Source organism: Triturus cristatus, chromosome 4_1 (assembly GCF_964204655.1).
Source record: "Triturus cristatus chromosome 4_1, aTriCri1.1, whole genome shotgun sequence".
Taxonomy (NCBI): Eukaryota; Metazoa; Chordata; class Amphibia; order Caudata; family Salamandridae; genus Triturus; species Triturus cristatus.
This window is the reverse complement of record NC_140585.1, coordinates 1,327,736,605-1,327,758,412: the sequence shown is the minus strand read 5'-3', so window position 1 is coordinate 1,327,758,412 and position 21,808 is coordinate 1,327,736,605.

Here is a 21,808-nt window from a genome sequence, read left to right as displayed (position 1 = left end):
AATTTGGCATCCAGCCATGACTAAATGAACAGGCATGGAATAACTGAAGAGATTGGCCACTCATTGCTGGACAATTCGGAGGACTTTAATAGAGTCCCCCACTGCAGGTCCCAAATATCTATACAATTTGACTGCTTCTTTACATCTCACAAAGGCACTGAGATTTGGGATGATAATAAAAATGGCCATCCCAGCAGATCTCTCCACTTCTTTCTCTCCAAACATGTCATCTCAGGGCGGAAACTATATACAAAATCTCAGATTGGGCAACCCAGTGCAGTAACCAGATAAATAGACTTTATCAAATGAAATGGCTTAAAGGAACCTGCAGACCTGTACAAATCTACCGGCATACTGAAAACCATAAAACTGTGTGTAGGAAAGTGCCCCTTTTTGCAGGGTTACCCCCTAACTTTTTACCTCTGAGTGCTGCAGCATGTATTATGCCACCCTCAGAGTCCTCACCTAAGCACCCCACCCTGCCACTGCAGGCTGCGTGTTCTGGTGCAGACTAAACTGAAGAGTCAACATGGCACCCACCCCTGGGTGCCAGGTCTTCAAACACTGCCTGTGGCATGGGTAAGTCACCCCTCTAGTGGGCCTTACAGCCCTACAGGCAGGGTACACCATACCACCGGTGAGGGCATAGCTGCATGAGCACTATGCCCCTACAGTGTCTGTACCATTCACAGGTACTGTAAGTGCAGTGAAGCCGTTTTGAGTATAGGGGCTGGAAGTTTGTCATTATGAACTCCACAGCTCCAGAATGGCCCCACTGAAAACTTTGACGTTTGGTACCAAACTTCTCAGCCCATTAAACCCACACTGATGCCAGTGTGGGATTTAACCCCTTCAGTGCCACGCCCTTTCCCCGCCCTGTGCCGGCCGTTGCATTAGCGGGCGGGGTTCATGACGAGATAGTCTCGTCATGGGCACAGCGCAACCGCGCTCCATGACGAGACCATCTCGTCATGGGTACTGAAGCGGTTAATGTAAATTGCACTCAGAGGGCAAAGATGTCCCCTGAAAAATGACCAGCTCTTGTGTGGTTCCTGACTGGCTGCCAGCCATCTGCCACTACCAGACCGGTTTCTGGACCCCTGGGTAGAGAGCCTCTGCTGTCTGGGTCCTGAAATAAAGCCCATCCTGGGCAGTGGTGTCATGCCTCCTCCCCCAGGATTGACCAGGTCCATGAAGGGGAAGCTTCAAAGGCCTGCTGCCTTTGTTTGCTGCCCCCAGCCTTTTGCTGCTATCTGCAACTGGTCCCCACTGGTTCTGTCCCCCACTTTGGGTGGGAGAATCAGCGGGGGAAACCTAGCCGGGAGGGGATGTTTGCCCACCTTTGCCAACCCCACCCCTCAGGTGGGGGAGGCAAAGTGAAGCACATATCTCAATCCCTCTTCATCTTTAAGATGAGCGGACTGACCCCCCACCCCCAATCAGGAAGAGGCCTATGCTCCCTCCTCCTGGAGGATGGTTTACTAGGGTATGTAGACACCCCAAGGAAGGGGCCCATTGATCCTGACCTGCAGACTCTTGTAACACCCCTAAATCTAGTATTTAGGGGCATATCTGAACCTTGCCCCTTCAGACTTGACTCGACAAGAAGGACCAAAGAGCCGTGCTGCAGAGAAGAGGACGACAACTGCTTTGCCCTCAGCCCTACTGGCCTGTCTCCTGTTTTGGAACCCATGCAAGCTGAAACCAGTGTTCTGCAGCCAGCAGCCTCCAAGAACCCCGGGGACCTGCCCTACCTTCCAGAAAGACTCTGATCTCCCGTGGACACCTGAGTTGTCCAACAGCAGCCCAAGCCAGGACTCCAGATCCAGCTGGAACCACCAGGCAAGATGCTATTCCTCCCACCACTCCAAACGCAGACCATGCCTATTCAGCCCAGCCCTGACTCATCAGACATCTGGAGCCACAGCCCTCCTCCAGCCCCTGTCCTCTAAAAGCCAGACATGCAATACACAAACCTAGCAGAGGCACACCGGATGGTTAGGCAAGAAAATACCTACTTTCTAAAAGTGATATTTTCACACACAGAATGTAAAAATCACCCCCACGAAAAGATGAATCTTAACATTCTGAGTTCAGGCATACTAAACTTTATTTTCCCATCTTGTTCTTAGGGTCAGTTATGTTAATAAGATGTTATAAACTAACTCCCCATTCCGACCTATGGGAACCGATAGCCTTGAAATAGTGAAAAACAAAATTGGCAATATTTCACTATCAGGACATGCCACACACATCAGGGCATGTCTTACCTTTCACATACAATGCACCCTCCCCACAGGGGTACCTTGGGCCTATCTTAGGGGTGACTAACATGTAGGAAAGGGAAGGTTTAGGGACTGGCAAGTGTGCACTTGCCTAATCAAAATGGCAGTCCCAGACTGCACACAGACTCTGCAATGGCAGGCCTGAGTCACAATTTACAAGCTGCTTCTGTGGGTGGCACAATCAGTGATGCAAACCCACCAGCAGCATTTGATTTACAGGCCCTGGACACACATGGTGCATTGTACTAGGGTCTGACAAGTAAATCAAATACGCCAATCATGGAATCACTAATCCATAACAACAATTTACATGGAGAGCATATGCACTTTAGCACTGATCAGCAGTGGTAAAGTGCACAGAGTCATAAAACCACCAACAACAGGTAAGAAAAAATACAGGAGGAAGGCAAAAAGTTCTGGGATGACCCTGCCAAAAGGACTAAGTTCAACACCCTGACCTTAACCTCAGGAGCTTGCCTCCCAAGACCGAGTGGCCTGCCCATGAACAGCCCCCAACCGATGTGCCCCCTAGCCACATTGGTGCTCTGCACCCATCCTCCCTAGTGCTGCTGGTGGTACACCTGGAGTGCTAACCTGAACCTTGTTTCTACCCTTCAAAACCTTTTACTTTGTTTTTCTCCATAGGATTGTATGTTGACCCTGTCTTGTACTGCAACAAAAGTAACTTGGTGTCTTCAAAAGAGTTAAACTGCTTACTGATGTCCTGTAATGACTAAACTGTGTAGTGGTTCAAATGGCAGGCTTACTGAAGCTTATGATCGTATTAATAGAGGTGGATTTAGTTTGATCTCTTTTCAATCCTTGTTTTATTTGCGGGAGGCAGAGATGACAGCTGTTTGGGATACAATATGTAAGTTACAAACATCGAAGCACATTTTAGGAGATATACTGTCGTGAACATTGTCTATTCATCAGCAATTGGATCACAATTTCGTGAACATTGACTATTTATCAGCAATTGGAGCATGTTTTTGTATCATTTATTGGTAAAATACATTGACTATACATTGGCTAATAATTTATTTATTAATTATTATTTTTTTTCTTTCTTCGAGCATATTGATTTATCACTATATTGTCCTTTTTATCATTTTAGCCTCAATTATTTTTGTTAGTTAGTTCCTAACCATTCTTTTTACAACGGGTACACATAGGGATTACAACTATGGAATCTGCTGCTGTGATACCACCACCCTTGTTTTTACAGCAACCTGGTGACCCCTCTATTGAGTGGGATGAATGGATAGAGATATTCAAGAATTATATAGAGGCATTAGATGGTAAAGATTTTAGTGCTGCAAGAAAAAAAGATTTATTTTTAAGCACCCTGGGAAAGGAAGGTCAACATGCTTTACAATTTTTACCGACAGATACTGAGGGAAGAGCAATTGCTAATGTTTATATTGAAGCAAAAGCGGACAGGCTCGGGAACATGGCGGCTACTAGCTAGATGCTAGCAGCCGTGGGCGCCAACATTTGGAGATACTACCGGGAGAGCGGTAGATTCATGCTGAAATCGTCATAAGCGGGGAAGCAGAAGAAAAAGGGAGCCAATACTTGCGGACCCCCAGGCGATGGTTCCGGAGTGTGTTCCCTCGTTGGGAAGGGGCCGGAGATCGGAGCGCGGGTCCCTGGGGACGCGCTGGAGCGAGGCAGCAGGAAACCTCCAGCTGATCCGGCGGGCTGGAATCGGAGGCAGAGTCAGATCAAGCAGAGCTTGCCTGCAGCACACGAAGGAGGCGGAGGCGAAGGAGAGAGGACGGAGCAGAGCTGAGCAGCAGAAGCACCCGAAAGCTGGAGAGCTGAGTAGGAGTGGGGGGCGTCTTCTGCATATGGAGACAGGGAATAACAAGGAAGGTGAGGCCCTCTCCAGATACACGCAAAGGACTAGGAACATAGGAGGTAAGCCAAATCTTCTTCCTATATCACCAGACACCCTGCCTGAGTTACCACAAGGAGTTAAAGCAAAAAGGGGGTGGCAAAGAGTAAGCTCGCGGGATAGGGGGGTCAGGGAAAACAATAGGTGGGAAAATTAACGAGGAGAAAGATGTTAAAAATCTGGTGTTCTACCCACGAGAGTCAGTCACCCCTCGCTTAAATCTTTCTTCCGAGTCCTTCCAGGAATGAAGAAAAACGGTGCAGGGAGTTTAAGCCCCAGTCCGGAAGAGCGTATCTCTGAGTGTATATCCGAGAAGCCTGAGAGAAGTACTAAAACAGTAAATATTATTACTGACTTGGGCAAAGGTGCTGTTTGTACTGATGACCGGGTGGATCTCTGTATGCCTGAAAAACACTGAAACAGTAAATATTACTACTGACTCGGGCAAAGGTGCTGATGGTACTGACGACCTGGTGGAATTGTGTACCCCAAGAGGTGAGAATAGGATCCTCCAGGGTGATATTATACTAGTTCCAGTTAGCAATAGGTTTGCAGTGCTGGCACTATCAGAAGAACAGGAAGCCCCTTACCCAGAAGGGAATCAAGACAGGCAAAACATCTTAGGTAATACAGGTGTTGAACTGTCCGAAGCAAGTAAAGAGGCAGAATGTCGCTGACAGACATTCTATTGGATTTAAAAAACTATATTAAGAAGCGCTTTGAGAAATCCGAGGCCAATCAATTGGGCATACCAAGAAGCTGGAGAAAGAAGTTGGCGCAGTGAAGCAGGATGTCGAGAAAAACGTGACTGAGATCTCTAAACTTGGAAGACAAAATCAAATCTTAAGAGAAGATTTAGAGAGAATTGAGATCCCTCCTCAGAGGAATAATTTAAAACTTCTAAATATTCCTGAAAATGAAGAAGGGTCAGACATGAAGCGTTTCATAATCTCGCTCCTACGTAAAACGACTTTAAAAGAAAAAGAGATAAATCTCGAGTGTGAAATCCAGAGGGCACATAGAGAGCCGTTTTGGCGCAACTTACAAAGAACTAAACCCAGGAAGATTCTGGTAAATTTTCTCTCCTATACTATCAAGGAGGAGATACTCAGCAGCGGTTTAAAAAATGGACCCTATGTTATAAATGGCTATTCCCTGCTTGTGAGATCTGACGTGTGCAAGGCCACAGAACAGAGGCAGTGGGTGTTAGGCGGAGAGATGGAGGAGCTCCGCAAGCTGGGAGCAAAAGTTCAGCTAAAATTCCCCGCAATGCTCCGTATTATGTGGAACAATCAAATGTACAATTACCGTTCGGTGGAAGATGTGGAGACATTAATCAATAGAATTAGCAAGGGAAATAGCTCTAAATGATCGACAGGGCATAGAATGGATCACTCTCTGAATTTTTAGAAATGTACTAGCAGAATTCCCCTGATCGTAAGCCCATAGGCATTATTATGCCTGAAAATATTGGGAGGGTTTCCCAGGGTGGGTATGGGGGGTTGGGGTGGGGTGGATGGAGAGCACGGGTGGGGAGCAGTAGGAAAAAAAAAGTCCTCAAACATTTATGCAGAAATATTTCAATAGTTTAGGTAATGAGCGAGGGATGACATTTCATGGGAAGCAGTTTGACTATGGTTAACATTCCGAGTATAAAAATTCTCACATGGAATGTGAATAGTCTTAGGTCCAGACCCAGACAGTGGAAAGTAATGGAATATCTAAAAAACAATCAAGCGCAAATTATTATTTTACAGGAAACACATCTAGTTGCAAATGAAAGTAAGGAGCTGTTTGGGAGGTATGGTTGGGTCCAAAATTTTATCGCCTCAGATTAACCGCAATGTTGTAAGGGAGTTGCTATTTTAGTGAGGAGTGGTTCTGGGATAGAAATTAAGAAGTCAAGTACGGATAGTTCGGGTAGGTGGGCTCTAGCCCGCTTAAAATGGGCAGACAGGGATTTCTTATGTGTGGGATTTTATGGGCCCAATGAGGATAACCCTCAATATATTGTGGATTTAGAACTGAGTTTGGCGGGTTTTTCCGCTCCTGCAATAGTGGGTGGGTATTTTAATGTGTTGATGGATCCTGTACTTGACCGCTTGACTAGGAGGGAGAGCATATATGTTCCTAGAATGAGAAACGCACCGAAATGTACGATACGGGACCTTGACTTAGTAGATGTTTGGAGATATTTGAAGGTAAGGCGAGGGGGTATAGGAACCACAGCAAAAAGCACCACCATATCTCCAGGTTAGATTACTTTTTAGCCGACAGCTTTTGTAACAAATATTGGAAAGATTAAACCTCTCCCTGCTCATATTTCAGACCACTCACCGGTAATGGTAACCTTACAAGCATCAGGGCCACAACCACCTAAGAGATGGACCTTAAAGCGAGCTGTGCTTCTGGAAGAAGGGGTGGAGATGGATCTGAAGGAAGCAGTAATCGAGTATTTCACAATTAATAAAGGTATTGAATCCCCTGGAATTGTATGGGATGCCTTTAAGGCATATATACAGTGGATTTTAAAAAACCTTACATTTGTAAAAAATCGAGAAGAACGGACGGAACTAGAGAATTTGGAAAAGAGATTGGGATTTTAGAGGTGGCTTTGTATTCTATAAGTGAGGGGAAGGAGAAGGAGATGATCGAAAGGAGGTTAGAAGAGGTACAGTTAGAATTTAAAATTAGGATAGAACGAAAGTGCAAGGCTAGATGGCAAGCATCAAACAAAGGAATTAGAGTATGGAGAGAAAGCAGGTGCTTTGCTTGCTTGGAAAGCTAGGGTGGAGAGATCAAGAAACGATATTAAGGAACTAAAAAGCAATGTAGGAGAGAAGCTGGATAGCTGGGATGCTATGTAGGCACATATAGTAGTATTGTTCTCCAGATTTACACAGAAAATATCACCCCTGATTCTGATAGGTTAAAAAGGTGGTTTAGTTTGCTTGATCTTCCGGTAATGAATGAAGAAGGAAAAGAAATGATGGAAGCCCCAATCACAAGGGAAGAGATAAAGGGAGCACTTAAAAGATCTAAAAATGGGAAGGCGGCAGGGCTCGATGCCCTCCCATCAGAAGTGTTTAAAATGGTATTAGATCAAATATTACCGGTTTGGGAAAGTCTTTTTAACATGATCTATAGAGGGGATGTGCAGGTTCCAGAATCTTGGAGGGAAGCTTCCATAGTTCTGATTTTAAAACCTGCTAAGGACCCGGCTAAGGCGGAATCGTATCGACCAATTTCCCTGCTAAATACTGACTATAAGATCTTTGTCAGTATTTTGGCAGGGAGATTATCCAGAGTAATCTCTCAGTTGATACATGAAGATCAAAAGGGGTTTATCCCTGGGAAGCAAATGTGCGAGCTAACTCAGCAATTAATAGGCTGCATTTATATAGCTACAGAGAGATCTGCTCCTTTGGCGGTTGCCACATTGGACGCCGCCAAGGGGCTCGATCGAGTTTCCTGGGAGTATCTATGGGCGGTTTTGGAGATGATGGGGTTTGGGCCATTTTTCTTAACTACATTAAAAGTGCTATACTTTCGTTCCACGGCAAGGATTTTTTTAAACGGAGCTCTTACCAAGAGCTTCGTGATCACTAGATGGACTAGACAAGGTTGTCCTATTTCACCCTTGTTGGTTAACATATATATTGAGCCATTTGCTCAGGTGCTCCGTCAAGATGATCAGGTTAAGGCCTTCCATGTGGGAGCATTTGAAAATAAAATTGCTTTATATGTGGACGACTTAATAATATATACAGCAGACCCTGGTACCACTATTCCAAGAGTAGAACAATTGGCAGACGAGTTTGGGGCCCTGTCAGGTTACCTAGTAAATAGGGAGAAAACCGGGATTATGTGTTGGAACATCCCAGATTGGAGGGGGAGTGTTCAGAGAGAGATTAGATACTTGGGAATCAATGTTCTCAATGCATTGCAGGACATACCACAACACAATCATGAGAGAATTATAAAGGATATTGAGAAAGGGATGTATGACGTTACAACGCATACATTTACATCGCGGTACATTACATCACGGTTTTTACAACGCAAGTCGTTACAACGACTTGCGCTAGGTGGCGCTCTAGGACAAGGAATAGGACTTAGGAGTAGTATAATTTACTATTCCAACTCCAGTCTAAGTACAGTAGGGAAGGTGTTGGATAGTAAATTATACTATTCCTTGTCCTAGAGCGCCATCTAGCGCAAGTCGTTGTAACGACTTGCGTTGTAAAGACCGCGATGTAATGGCATCGCGATGTAATGCCCGCGTTGTAAATGATGTTTCCCTTGAGAAAGTCCTAATCAGGTGGAGAAATCTCCCATTAACGGTATATGGAAGGGTCAACCTGATAAAAATGGTGCTACTGCCAAAGCTCACATTTCTTTTTAACTGTATACCTCTCACCTTCCCGAGTAGCTTAATAGAGAAAATACAGGGTAAACTGGGCAGTTTCGTTTGGGCAGATAGGGGAGCACGAATGTCCTGGAAGAAACTGCGACGCAAATTAGCTAATGGAGGGCTCGCATTACCAGATGTAAAGTTATACTGTATTGCATTCCAGTTCAAGAATTGTAGAATCATATTATGTACACCAGGGCACAGGGTGTGGGGTGGTTTGCTTGAGGAGATTATTAAAGAGTGCGGCGGGAAAGGGTTTTTGTTTGTATTAGGGGCAAAGAAATTTTAAAAAAAGTAAAATCAAAGACATTGAAGGCAGCCCTAATTTTGTGGGTCAGAATCAGGAATATACTAGGAATTGGATATTACTCAGGAGGGGCACCAATTTGGGAATCACCGGGTACGCCGGAATGCTTGCAAGATCAATTGAGCATACCGACAGGAATAGAGTCTTGGGGGGAGCTGATGGTGATGAATGAGGTGGTGCCATGGGAAATTCTTTGGACTAAGACCGGGGGTCCCTTTCAAGGTTTAAGTATTTTCAGTTGTCGTCTTGCGAATAGGCATGAGACGTAAGGCTGTTGGGAGTTAAAAAAGAAACTGCAAAATTCAATCATAATGAAGAAGGAAGTAAGTGGATAGTATCAGACATTCCTGTATGAGATATGGGATGAAGCGATGCAGACTCCTGAGCTGCAAAAGCTGTGGCACCTTTATTTTAAGCTGCTCTATAAAGTAGTCAAACCGTCAAACTTGAAAAGAAATCACTTCTTTACAGCTAACAGGCTCTATTGGACACCACGTAAATTAGCAAAGTTTGTAACAGATGCTTCCCCAAAATGCCGCAGATGCAGTGTACTGAGTGCAGACGATAGGCATATGTTCCACGAATGCCCTTAATTAAAGGATTACTGGTCTATAGTGGAAAAGACCATAAATTACATTTTATGTACTAATATATGCGCGTACATGCGGGGGCTGGGGGGGTTCGACGCGTACATGCGGGGGCTGGGGGGGGTTCGACGCGTACATGTGGGGGCTGGGGGGGGGTACGGCACGTACCGGGCACCTGTTTGGATGTCTCCATGGTTGTTATAGGGGTTCGGTGCGGACGGTCTTTTGACCACACGGTTGTACATTCGGACGCCCGGGACGGATCGTGAATCCCCGGTCGGACTTCGCTTTTCACGTTTGTACGGTAAATCGTCCGAGGACGTGTCGGACACTTTTTCCGACCCGAGGACGTGTGGGGAATTATTCCCAATGCGATTCGTATGGTCTTTTTCCCATGCGAATCGTGATTGCCAGTTCGTACGGCACTTGTACGATTCGTACGGTAAAAAGACCGGATACGAGTCGCACGGGGAATTTTTTTACCGGATCGTAATTGGCACCAGAGTGTGTGCATGTAGAAACCATTCTGTGATAAGCATTTGTTTTTTTCATGTGTTTGTAGACAGATAACTGTGCAGTTTTTATATTTTGGTAGAATTAGAAACCAGTCATTGTTTATGAATTTGTGAAATGAGTTATGTTTCTGCACTAAAATGTAGTACTCCTTGTAGATGAAGAAATGTGTTTTGGTATAGTGCAAGGGATAGTGTTTGTCTAGAATTACACAGTGAGTCTGTGTGCATTTGGGAACCACTGTGAGAGAAGCATTTGGTAACATCGTGTATTTGCTGACAGATAACTTTTTTAAAACCTGTCATGTTGTGAAGTTTTAGTAGCATTAGAATCCAGTCTTTGCTTATGCGTTGATTAAATGAGTGAGGGTTTGACACAAAAGTGCAGTCCTGAAATATGTAGATTGTGTGCAGTTCCCTTACCACTTCTACTGTAGTGAATGAGTTTTGGTAAACTCCTAGGGATAGTGTTTGTCTAGAATCACACTGTGAGTCTGTGTGCATTTGGGAACCACTGTGAGAGAAGCATTTGGTAACATCGTGTATTTGCTGACAGATAACTATTTTAAAACCTGTCATATTGTCAAGTTTTAGTAGCATTAGAAGCCAGTCTTTGCTTATGCTTTGATTAAATGAGTCAGGCTTTGACACAAAAGTGTACTTTTGAAATATGTACATTGGGTGCAGTTCCATTACCACTTCCACAGTAGTAAATGAGTTTTGGTAAACTTCTAGGGATAGTGGTTGTTGTCTAGAATTACACAGTGAGTCTGTGTGTATTTGGGAACCACTGTGAGAGAAGGATTGGGTAACATCGTGTATTATCTGACAGATAACTCTTTTAAAACCGGTCATGTTGTCAAGTTTCAGTAGCATTAGAAGCTAGTCTTTGCTTATGCATTGATAAAATGAGTCAGGGTTTGACACTAAGGTGCAGTACCATGTACTATTCTCTTCACTGTGACAGAACTAAAAATTTAAAAGTTTTACCCAATCACTGTCCTAGAAGTAGTCTGATGATTTAGTCAGTTTCTAAGTACCAAATAGACTGCTTCAAATGTCTATGCAGTATGCATGTAGTGTTCTAACATACTAGACACTTGTCTTTTACACCTTCAATTCCCTAGTCAGTATCCATACACTTCCAGGAAACACCCTGTCCCATTGACCCAGTGACCCATTCAGCACCATGTACTAATCCATTCACTGTGCCAAATCCCAAACACTTATAAATTCACCAAGACACTCTCTTTCCAGTACTGATTCAGTCACTGCCTAAGTATTCATGTACTGAGCCAGGCCTTAGCACATGGACTTCTTCAAACCCCTATCCACTATGCATGCAGTCTTCTAACCACCTAGACACTTGTCTTTCACAGTTTCAATTCCCTAGTCAGTATCCATACAGTCCAGCAAAGATCCTGCCACTCCCTTTGCACTCTTCTAGTGACCCATTCAGTACCAAGTGCTAATCCATTCCCTGTGCCAAAAGCCTACCACTTATAAATTCACCCAGGCAGTCTTCTTGCTGTACTCTAATCATTCAGTCAGTACCCAAGTACTCATGCAGTGAGCCAGGCCTTATCACATAGACTGCTTCAAACGCCTATTCACTATGCATGTAGTCCTCTAACCATCGACACAGTTGTTTTTCACACTTTCAATTCTCTAGTCGGTATCCATACACTTCCAGGAAACACCCTGTCACTGCCTTTGCAGTCCTCTAGTGACCCATTCAGCACCATGTACTAATCCATTCACTGTGCCAAAACCCAAACACTTATACATTCACCAAGACACTCTCTTTCCAGTACTCTAATGATTCAGTCACTGCCTAAGTATTCATGCACTGAGCTAGGCCTTAGCACAGGGACATCTTCAAACCCCTATCCACTGTGCATGCAGTCTTCTAACCACCTAGACACTTGTCTTTCACAGTTTCAATTCCCTTGTCAGTATCCATACAGTCCAGCAAACATCCTGTCACTCCCTTTGCACTCTTCTAGTAAGCCATTCAGTACCAAGTACTAATCCATTCCCTGCGCCAAAAGCCTACCACTTATAAATTCATCCAGGCACTCTTCTTGCTGTACTCTAATCATTCAGTCAGTACCCAAGTACTCATGAAGTGAGCCAGGCCTTAGCACATGGACTGCTTTAAATGCCTATCCAGTATACATTCAGTCCTCTAATCACCTACACAGTTGTCTTTCACACCTTTAATTCCCCAGTTAGTATTCATTCATACACTTCTAGCAAACACCCTGTTAGTCACCCAGTGTGTCTCCTTATAGTACTGTAATCATTCAGTCAGTTAGCATGTAGTATTTTAGTGAGGTAGGATTTAGGGCATGAACTGCTTCAAAGTAGTATGCACTATGCATGTAGTGTTTTAACCATCGTCACACTTGTGGTTCAGAGCTATAGTTTCTTAGTCAGTTTTTATATAATATGTGTTTGTACAGTAATGGAATAGTGTAAATTTGAAAGTTATTAATATACATTTATTTGTGATTCTTTTTTGCAGATACTGTTTTTCAACGTTAAAATAGAGAAATTATGCCAGAAAAAAAAAAGAAAGAACAGAGACAGGAGGATTTTTTGAAGAAATATCAACCACAAGTATTGAATGATCAAGATAATGTGGCTAAAAGGAAAAAATCTTCTGGTAAGATCACAAAGCAAGTTATTAAAAATGTTTGTAGGAGCAAACAGAATGTAGATAATGCTGCAACTTCTGATAATTTTTGAAGTAAGAAAAAAATTCAAAATAAGAGGAAAAGTAAAAAAGCAAATCTTCAGTCAAAGGAGGGGTAAAAGAAGACAATCAGTATAAGGAATTATGCAAAAAAATATTTTACAAGAGTAGTGTAAGTAAGTAATTCTTTATTTTTTGATTAATTAAAATCTTACAATGTTTCCAATACAAAGACATATGTAATAAATATAATACATTTAAAAAGAACAATTATACCCTAAAGAATTAATTTAAAACTTGTTCATAAAAACATTTTTTATATTTTATACTCCCAGTTTTATAGATGCAATCTTTAGGAACTTTACAAAGGCAACATTCATGACTATATCGTTCGAATGAAGACAGACTTTGACTGCCTGTCTACATGTCCTTGTTCCACGCATGTTAAAATAAGGTTTCAATAACGTGCATCTTTCATTTCGGAGTCCTGGACAAATACATAGAAGGTGGACAATATTCTCTTCTCCGCTTTTACAAAGTCTGCACAGTGTGCTGCTACTAGTTTTTTTCCACGGAGGGACATGACTAAGGCCTGGTAGAATTCCAAATCTTGCTCTCATAAGACATTGTTTGCTTTTCTCAGACCAAGGTGTCTCCAAATATTCTTGTACTTTCTTCTTTTCGTATCAATTTATTACTGCCCACGAGTGTTTTCTTTTTGCTAGTGTATCTTTGTCGTGTACAAGTGAAAGGTGGTTTGTTGTTCGATTTACTAATTTTTTAAAGGATCCATTGTTTATCATATTATTCCAGATTGGCATTAATGCAAACTCTTTTAATGCATCGTCGAGATATTTTCTTACAACTGATTTGGTATTCTTATTTATTTCTTGCCAAAGTAACTGAGATATATGATTATCATGGTCATTTTTGATCCTATACCATGTTTTAATGAATTGGCCTTTTCTTGCAATAATTTGATTATTTATCCCGAACTCCAGTCTAATTTGTGCTGGGGAAGCATTATTTGGGAGATAGAAGAGAGATTTATATGTTTTTGAATGAACCTTATTTAATAGTTCTGCATCCGTCCCCATTAATGGCTCACTACCATATGTTATTGTTGGGAGCAATTTCGCCCCTATAATTTTCATAAGCGGCCGATACGTCAGAGTTCCGAGCGATTTCTGTGCTATCTTGAATGCTGCAGTTAACGAGTTAGCTTTCCTTTGTATGTCTAGTTTTTGTAATTGATAGTTTCCATTCTGGTCAAATGGTACACCCAGATACTTGTACACTTCTATTTGTTCCAGTTGGGTATTTTCCATATACCATTTATTTTTTTGTCTCAATTTTATATTCCTAGTGACCACCATGATTTTTGTTTTGGATTCATTTATTACCATTCCATTTTCCTGTGCATACAAAACTGTTCTGTCAATTAAGCGCCGAAGACCTATTTTAGTGTGGCTTAGAAGAATGGCGTCATCTGCATACATTAGGTTAGTTATCAGCTTGTCCCCTAGCTTCAGAGGATGTGCATTGAGTTCATCGAGGTATCCTGATAAATCTCCTAAAAATAGATTAAAAAGTAGGGGAGCCAACACACATCCCTGCTTTAACCCGTTTGTTGCAGGGATCTCCTTAGTTAGTGATCTGCCGTCCCCCATCCTTACTTTTACCCAGGTTTTATTGTGTAACAGTCGAATCAGTCTTAATAGATCAAATGGAATGTTTTTTTCAATAAGTTTTTTCCACAATAAATTCCTTTGCACACAGTCAAAAGCAGATTTAAAATCTACAAAGCACAGATAGAGGGGCATTTTTTCTCTCAAAGATTTTTCAATTAATAGTGCTAACGCCATAATATTTGTCATTGTTCCAAGCCCCTTAATAAAACCAGTTTGATTCAATGGCAAAATCTTGTTTTCTGCTACCCATTCATTTAGTCTAATTAATAATATTCCTGCAAAAAGCTTGGCGTCTGTATCTTGTAGAGTGATGAGTCTATAGTTCTCCGCAAGCGCCCAATTGCCCTTCTTAAATATTGGGGAAATTAGAGATCCTCGCCAGGACTCAGGGATGTTACCTGTTTCTATAATTTTGTTGAATACCTTTTCCAGATAGCTCGACCAAAAGACTGGGTTTTCTTTAAAAAGGGCAAATGGTATCCCATTGGGGCCTGGTGCCCCATCTTTTTGCTTCTTTATTAGTTTTACTAGTTGTTCTTTCGAAATTGTAAATTGTTCTTGCATCTCATCCCATGCTGTAAAGCTCTCTATTACGTTCTCACTCATTTTAGTAGCTCCCTTGTTGTTAAGATGTTTTTCAAGAAAAGTAACCCATTCTTGCTCAGTTAAGGTTGATGAGACTACCAATTTGCTCAGCCGTGCTAATTTGTTTATAATATTCCAAAATTCTCTTACGTTTGCTTGTTTACTTGCATGAAATAATTTAGACCACATTTCTTGTTTTGCTTGGTATTTCTCATTCCATATTAGCTTCTTCAAGGATTGATTTAAAGCTTTAAGATTGTTCAAAGTTTCATCATTTGTTACTGTGGTTTTTATTTGTCTTCGTATCTTATTTCGATCTCGTTTTAACTTTGCTATTGTATACGGAAGATTCATATATGAGTCCTTTCCTTCTTCTTTCCATTTTACATTCCTTTTATTGAAGTTAACCTTGGTTTTGGGGTTTCACTATTTTCTTAGTGAATTCCACCCACTGTTCAATTGTTGTTTCTGTGGTATTTCCAGTAAAACAGCTCTTAATAATATTCTCAACTTTTTCATTCATAGTATCCTTATTCAGTTTAGTCCAAATTAGTTTTTTATAATTTATTGTTCCAATATACCCCGGCACAGTATGGTACGGTTGGTTAATATTGTGCCTAATGTTAGTATTTATTATCTGCTGACAATGATCACTATCTCCAACTTTAACTAATCTATACGAATTTATGTTTTGAAATAAATTGAGTGAAACCATTGTATAATCAATCCTAGTACTTGCATTGTGTGCGATATATATATGGGCGGGGGTGTATCCTCTTTAAATCGGCCATTAAGGACTCGCAATCCCAATGCTTCTATGTCCTTGATGAATGCTCTACCAATTTGATTTCGTGCTTGGCTATATGTGACTCCTTGATAGTCCTGCTGTGGGATTGACCACTGTAGGTCTTGTAATTGTGAGACATCATCCCTATTGAACGGTATTAACAAGTTGAGATTAAAATCTCCAGTCATCACATAGTCCACCAATGGATTTTCTATGATTAGTTCCAATAATATGGTATTAAGGGTTGCACATAGGGTTGCTCTACTTATTTTTGTTGGATGGATATATACATTGATCATAATCAATGACATATCCTTTTGATCTGAGCTTTTATATTTTAGTTTGACTATAAGTATGTTTTTACTATGTGTAACAAGTTGCTCATGTTCAGCCTTTATGGAACTAGAAATAAAGGTTGCTAACCCCCCACTGGGGCGTCCATACCTATGTGTTTTACTTGCATTTTCAAAATATCCAACATAACCCTCTAATACAAAAGGGTTTGTTTCCCAAGTTTCCTGGAGTAATAGAATGTGACAGGGTAATGGAATAGACCTTATTTGTGCATTGGTAATCTTTGTCCCTACTCCGTTTATATTCCAAGAACACATTCTCAACTCTGTTACTTTAGTTGAGGGGGTTGGAATATAGTTCCTTCATTGTTCTATATTACTATGCAAGGCCTGTGCAATCCAATTTTCGTTTATTCGTATGGATGTTTCTATTATGGAAGGTGGTGATACCTCTCTTGATGTGCTAATGGATCTCCCCCGGGCATTCCTTAATACTGTTTCTTTTTGATTGGTATTTTTTTCTATTTGGAGCCGATTTGATTCACTAACAAGTGGAGTAGGATAGACTTTCGGCTCCTGCTTTTTGATAATTATTCCCCAGGCCTTGAATGTTGAGAATTCTTTTAGTATTTTCTCTGCTATTGTCATAGATTTTAACGTGACCAGGGTCAGTTCTTTAGTACTGTTCTTCTCGGCAATAAATTCAATGGAATTAATATCATCGTTCTTGATGTTGACTAAAGCTGGAATTGATTTAAATAATCTAAGGATGTTCCCTCTGTTCAATGTGTCATATCTACCTCTGGATTCGTATTCAGGTTTAAATATGAGTTGTATTTTCTCGACTGTCAATAGTTTTTCTTTGTGTATATCTTCCATTGTATAATTTGTTCTATATTTAATTAGTTTTTCTCCTTCCCGTTTTTCAATTATCAGGTGGTCCCAGTATGGTAATTTGGTTTTAGACTCTACTGTTCTTTCTCTACTCAGACTTGCTTCCTTATTCCTTTTGACTTCCAAACCTGCTTCTATATTCACATTGTGATACTGATGTTGTTGATCATATGGATTTATAGTTGTTTTTAATGGCATATCGTCATTTATTCTATTATTATGATCGTATTTTAGATTATCCTCTTGGGTTCCATCTTCTTTCTTTATTATTTCTGTAATTAACGGTGATTTAATTGTAATCATTTGTTTCTTTATCTTCTCTTCTTGTCCTTTTATAGTTGTTTGTTCCAGTAATGATTCTTTTACAAATATTGGAAATACTTTTTTTGGTTCATTTTTCGTTATTAGAGAAGTTCTTTCTTCAATTGCTTTTTCTTGTTGCAATTCATTGTTTTTTGATGTACCATCCATTTTTGTTGACTCCTCATACTTACGATTATTAGACTTTTGATTTTTCCTTGCTTTGCGTAGCTTTTTCTTTTGTCGTTTTGACATAATATAACCATTTTGGTCTTGCTCTTTACAATCATAGTCCACCTTTGTTTCAGTATTACTTATTTCCTTTTGTGAGGCGTCCCTTTGTAGGATTTCTTTTGACATATCTCTTTCATCATGTGTGTTTTCTTTTTCCTGGGTGATCCTCAATGTTATTATCTCTTCATTATCCACTTTTAACATACAATTCTTTTCTTCCTTTTTTTTTTCTCTTTCCATATCTTCCCGTTTAAATTTCCTTATATTCCCTTCCTGGTCATTTTCTCTTTTTATAGCCTTTGTTGTGTCCTCTATTATAGTATGCAAAACATCAGGTATTGCTACAAGCTTATCCATAAGGGGAGTACAAATACATTCAATGACATTTTTTTGTTGTTCTTTCTGGACTCTAATTATCAGATTATTTAGCTGTGCAAGTTTGTTATCTATCCCTGAGACTGCATTTGCCATCGTTGTTAGTAGGTCTATCTGAATGTCCATCTTATTCGATTGATATTTTAATGCTTCTAGAGTTAGTGTCGATGTTTGATAGAAAATGTCCCAATTTATTCCAACATCCGAGATTATTTTCTCTTTCAGATCACTCTCATTATCATTTGACCTTCCGTTTTTTTGTTCCGTTCTTAGTGGATAATCCGATATATGGATGGTATTTGATTTTGTGTATACATTATCAGTTATTTTATTAGTTGATCTGGTGTTAATTTCTTCAACTAATGACTGAGGTTTTTTCATAATTTCCACATTAACTTTTATCGGTGTTACTGGTCGCCTTGATCCCATCATGCCATTTTTAATCTCCTGTATATCCAATATTTCCAAACCATCTAATCCAATTGATTTTTCATTTTTTGTATCAGGATGGATGGTTATATTTAGGATATCCTGGTCTGAAATTAGGAATTCCTGCTCCTTCCTTTGCAGGTTACAATCTCCGTTTTGGGGAGTACTTTGGATGATTTGCCTACTGTATCTTTCCGTACTTATCGTACTTATCGGCTTCATTGGAGTTTGTAATTTATCATTTTCCATATCCTTATGCATATTGATAAGAGCACCAGCAGGATCTTTCATAAATTCAAACTTATTTGGAATTTTTCCAGATTTCGCAAACATTCTGGCTATTGGGGAAATTAAAGTTTGATTTGCTCCTGCAATATTCGCTTTTACCTTTGGCTGTTGTATTTTCTTTGTACGTCTGACCGTTGTTCCCGTAGTTCTCACTCTGCCAGAGCGCATATTTCCTTGTTTTCTTCCTATGGAGAACTTTGATTTTTGCGAGGGCGGTATGCACAAGTTCGCTTCGCCAATATATAATAAACTGGGTGGTATATATACTCTCCTCTGTTTACTGCTCAGATTGTATACCACTCACCACCTCTCATTCATCCTTCAGCGCTCACCCTACCAGGCTCGACTGCCCTATAATAATTGACAGCTGCCTTCCGGGAGGGGGGAGCAGAGACCAGGGCAAAATGGAGAAGCCGAACACTGTAGCAATTGTAGCAGGACCTCAATAAATTGATGGTGATAGAGGGCACCCTTTGCTATCTCCACCTAGCTCGCCTGGACCAGGTTATACAAGTTGTCTATGCTGATCATAAGAACTTTCCGTGATTTTCCGAAACCTTTCTCCTCCCCTTCAGCTCCCCTTCAGCTCCGAACATTGCTCCCACAGTGCACAGTATGCAGTTCACCGCTCACAGGTAGCAAATTCTCAGTCAGTCTTCACAGTTCACAGTTCACAAAATCCGGTCACCCCCAATTGTACTCACTGAATTTGAGACTGTTGTAAGGAGGAGAGCACCGAGAAAGGAGTGAGGAGGAGAGCACAAAGCGAGCACCAAACGTGCACCCGGCGAAGGGGGAGCTGACTCTCCAGCTCCCTGGCTCCCTGGCTCTGTGGTCGCAATACTTGCTCCCTTTACAGCTGTTTTTTTTCTTCCGTTTATTTTGCCGGATATGCTGCAAAATACATCAGGTTCCAGCCGTTTTTTTGTAAGATCCAGCCTCGGGCCCCCGCACAGTCAGCCCAGACGGGCCGGGACCAGTCAACCAGGTCAGAATGGCGAATCTTTGTTCAAATTGCTCCGTTAGCTTCCTCTAGCTCCCTCTACTGGTCACTCCTAGTGAATCCTCGTAAATCCTGGTCACTGCGGCCATACGCGATAAATCCAGTAAATGTAATTAAAGTCCTTGGTTTGGCAGGCTGGCTGGTTATCCCCCCTCTGATTTTGTCCAGTCCGGTTCTGCTTTGTATCGTCCTTGGGGGTGAGAGGGTGGCTCTAATCCCCAGCACTGCACCGCTTATTCATCACGCTGCGTGAGGAAGAATGGATGGTGAGCGTGCCTGAGGAACTAAGAGCGAGGGAGCAGGGGGAGCAGGGGAGCAAGAGAGAACTGCTACAGTCGCCGCACCAACCTGTGCGGCTTGACCCCGCTCGACCCCCAGCACCTCGCAACGTTCCTCGATACGCCGGCACCGGTCACAGCTCTGCTCCGCTCGGTCTGCACAGGGTGGCTGGCTGTGGCTGAATGCGCGGGACTCCTCCTCTCTCACGTGCAGCGAGTAGTGCATAATTTGCTGAAAGATGTGAAGAAATATAAAAAGAGAGCTTTATTTTATAAAAAGAAGCAGCATATTGAAAGCATTGTGGAAAAGGCTTTTGAAGTAAAAAGGAAACTGTTTATTTTAGTGTTAAACAGAATTCGATCACTAGATAAACTAACATATGTAATGAATGCCAAAAGTAGGAGGAAAAGAGTTATTAATAAAAAAAAAAATTGTGATTTTTTTTGGGAGAATGGAAACACAGTTCTAGTTCAGAGCCTTCTTTTAATGAAGAGAGTTATTCACTGAGCGAAAAATTATTGTATGCAGTTGACACCAGTGGTAAAGGTTATGAGGTTAGTGATGGTTGTCCAATGGAGAAAGAGAAAATGGTTGAAAGAAATGCAGAAGAAGTGATAGCTGATGAAGTTTTAGGGAGACGTGCTAAAAACCCTGTGTACACTTGGGATTGCAGTAGTGTTTGCAGTGTACGACAGGAATCTATTGAAAAATGATGTAGTTTTTTACGAGCCTATACTAAAAAAAGTGTAAAAAATTAAGCTGCTGCAAGGACTAGACCCTTGCAGAGTGAGAAAACATACTGGTTTGCAAGGTCATTCTCTGGCTTGTTTTTCTAGGAAAGTTTGTGAAAGTGTTTTTCACAATTTCAGAATGCTGGCAGTACATCATACTCAAATGCAGAAGTTAGTGAGAAGGTTGTATTATGCAAAAAGTCCAGCACTAAAGTTAAGTGAGTTGAACAGTGCTCTTTTACGTGGGTCAGTGTCAGATGTGAAGCAGGTCTGTGAGGATATTGAGTTTTGTTACTTTGGGCCTCAGGAAGAGAGTGAAGAAACTGACACATTAGTAGAACAAAATGTTGAAGACAATGTAGAACCCGTAATTACAGAAAAATTTGAGGATGAAATCACAAAGTTTAAGGTAATTTCAGGTGAAAGACCAAATGTTTGTTGTATTTGTTGTCGGCGAAGTCACTATAAAAATCAGACTAGGGGTGTCAATCTGTGTTTAAAAAGTGAAATAGAAGATACTGATAAGTGGATGGAATTTGCAACTTATTTGTTGGTAGAGGATTGTTTTGATTTGGGATGTGAGCAGCGTATTTACAAATATTGTTATAACAAATTAGATGAGAATAAAATGCCTGCTAGAGCCGTTCATAATAATCTAGAGTTGGTTGCTATTCCTCCAGAGCTGATAGATTTAAATACGTATGAGTATATTCTTATACAATGTGTTCACCCGTTTCAGGCTATTGTTCGTATGGAGCCCAAAACAAGTAAATTACCTCCATCAGAGTTGCAAAGAGGATTGAAAGGAAGAGTTGTGTATTTACCATTAGATTTAAGGAAAAATATTGAAACTATTGGTGTAGATCATGCAGAAAATGAGCCACTAGTCATTCTAGTTAATGGTGTTCCTACTAAGAGTAAGACAATCTGGCAAGAGTTAGTGGATGTTAGAAAAGTGCAAAAGGCATCATTGTATCTGTTAAAAAATAATGAGTACTATAGAAATGTGTTTGTTGGAGAAGAAGACATAGATTTAGCAGAAGATAGTGAAACATTAAATGGACAAATTGAAAAAGTGGACATGTCCAGATGTGAAGAGATCTATGAACATTACAGTGTACATCCACTTCATTCCAAAGAGGTGATGGGGAATACGATTGAGCTGTTTCAAATGAAAAAATCAACAGGAAGTCCCATGAGTGTATGGGAAGAGAGC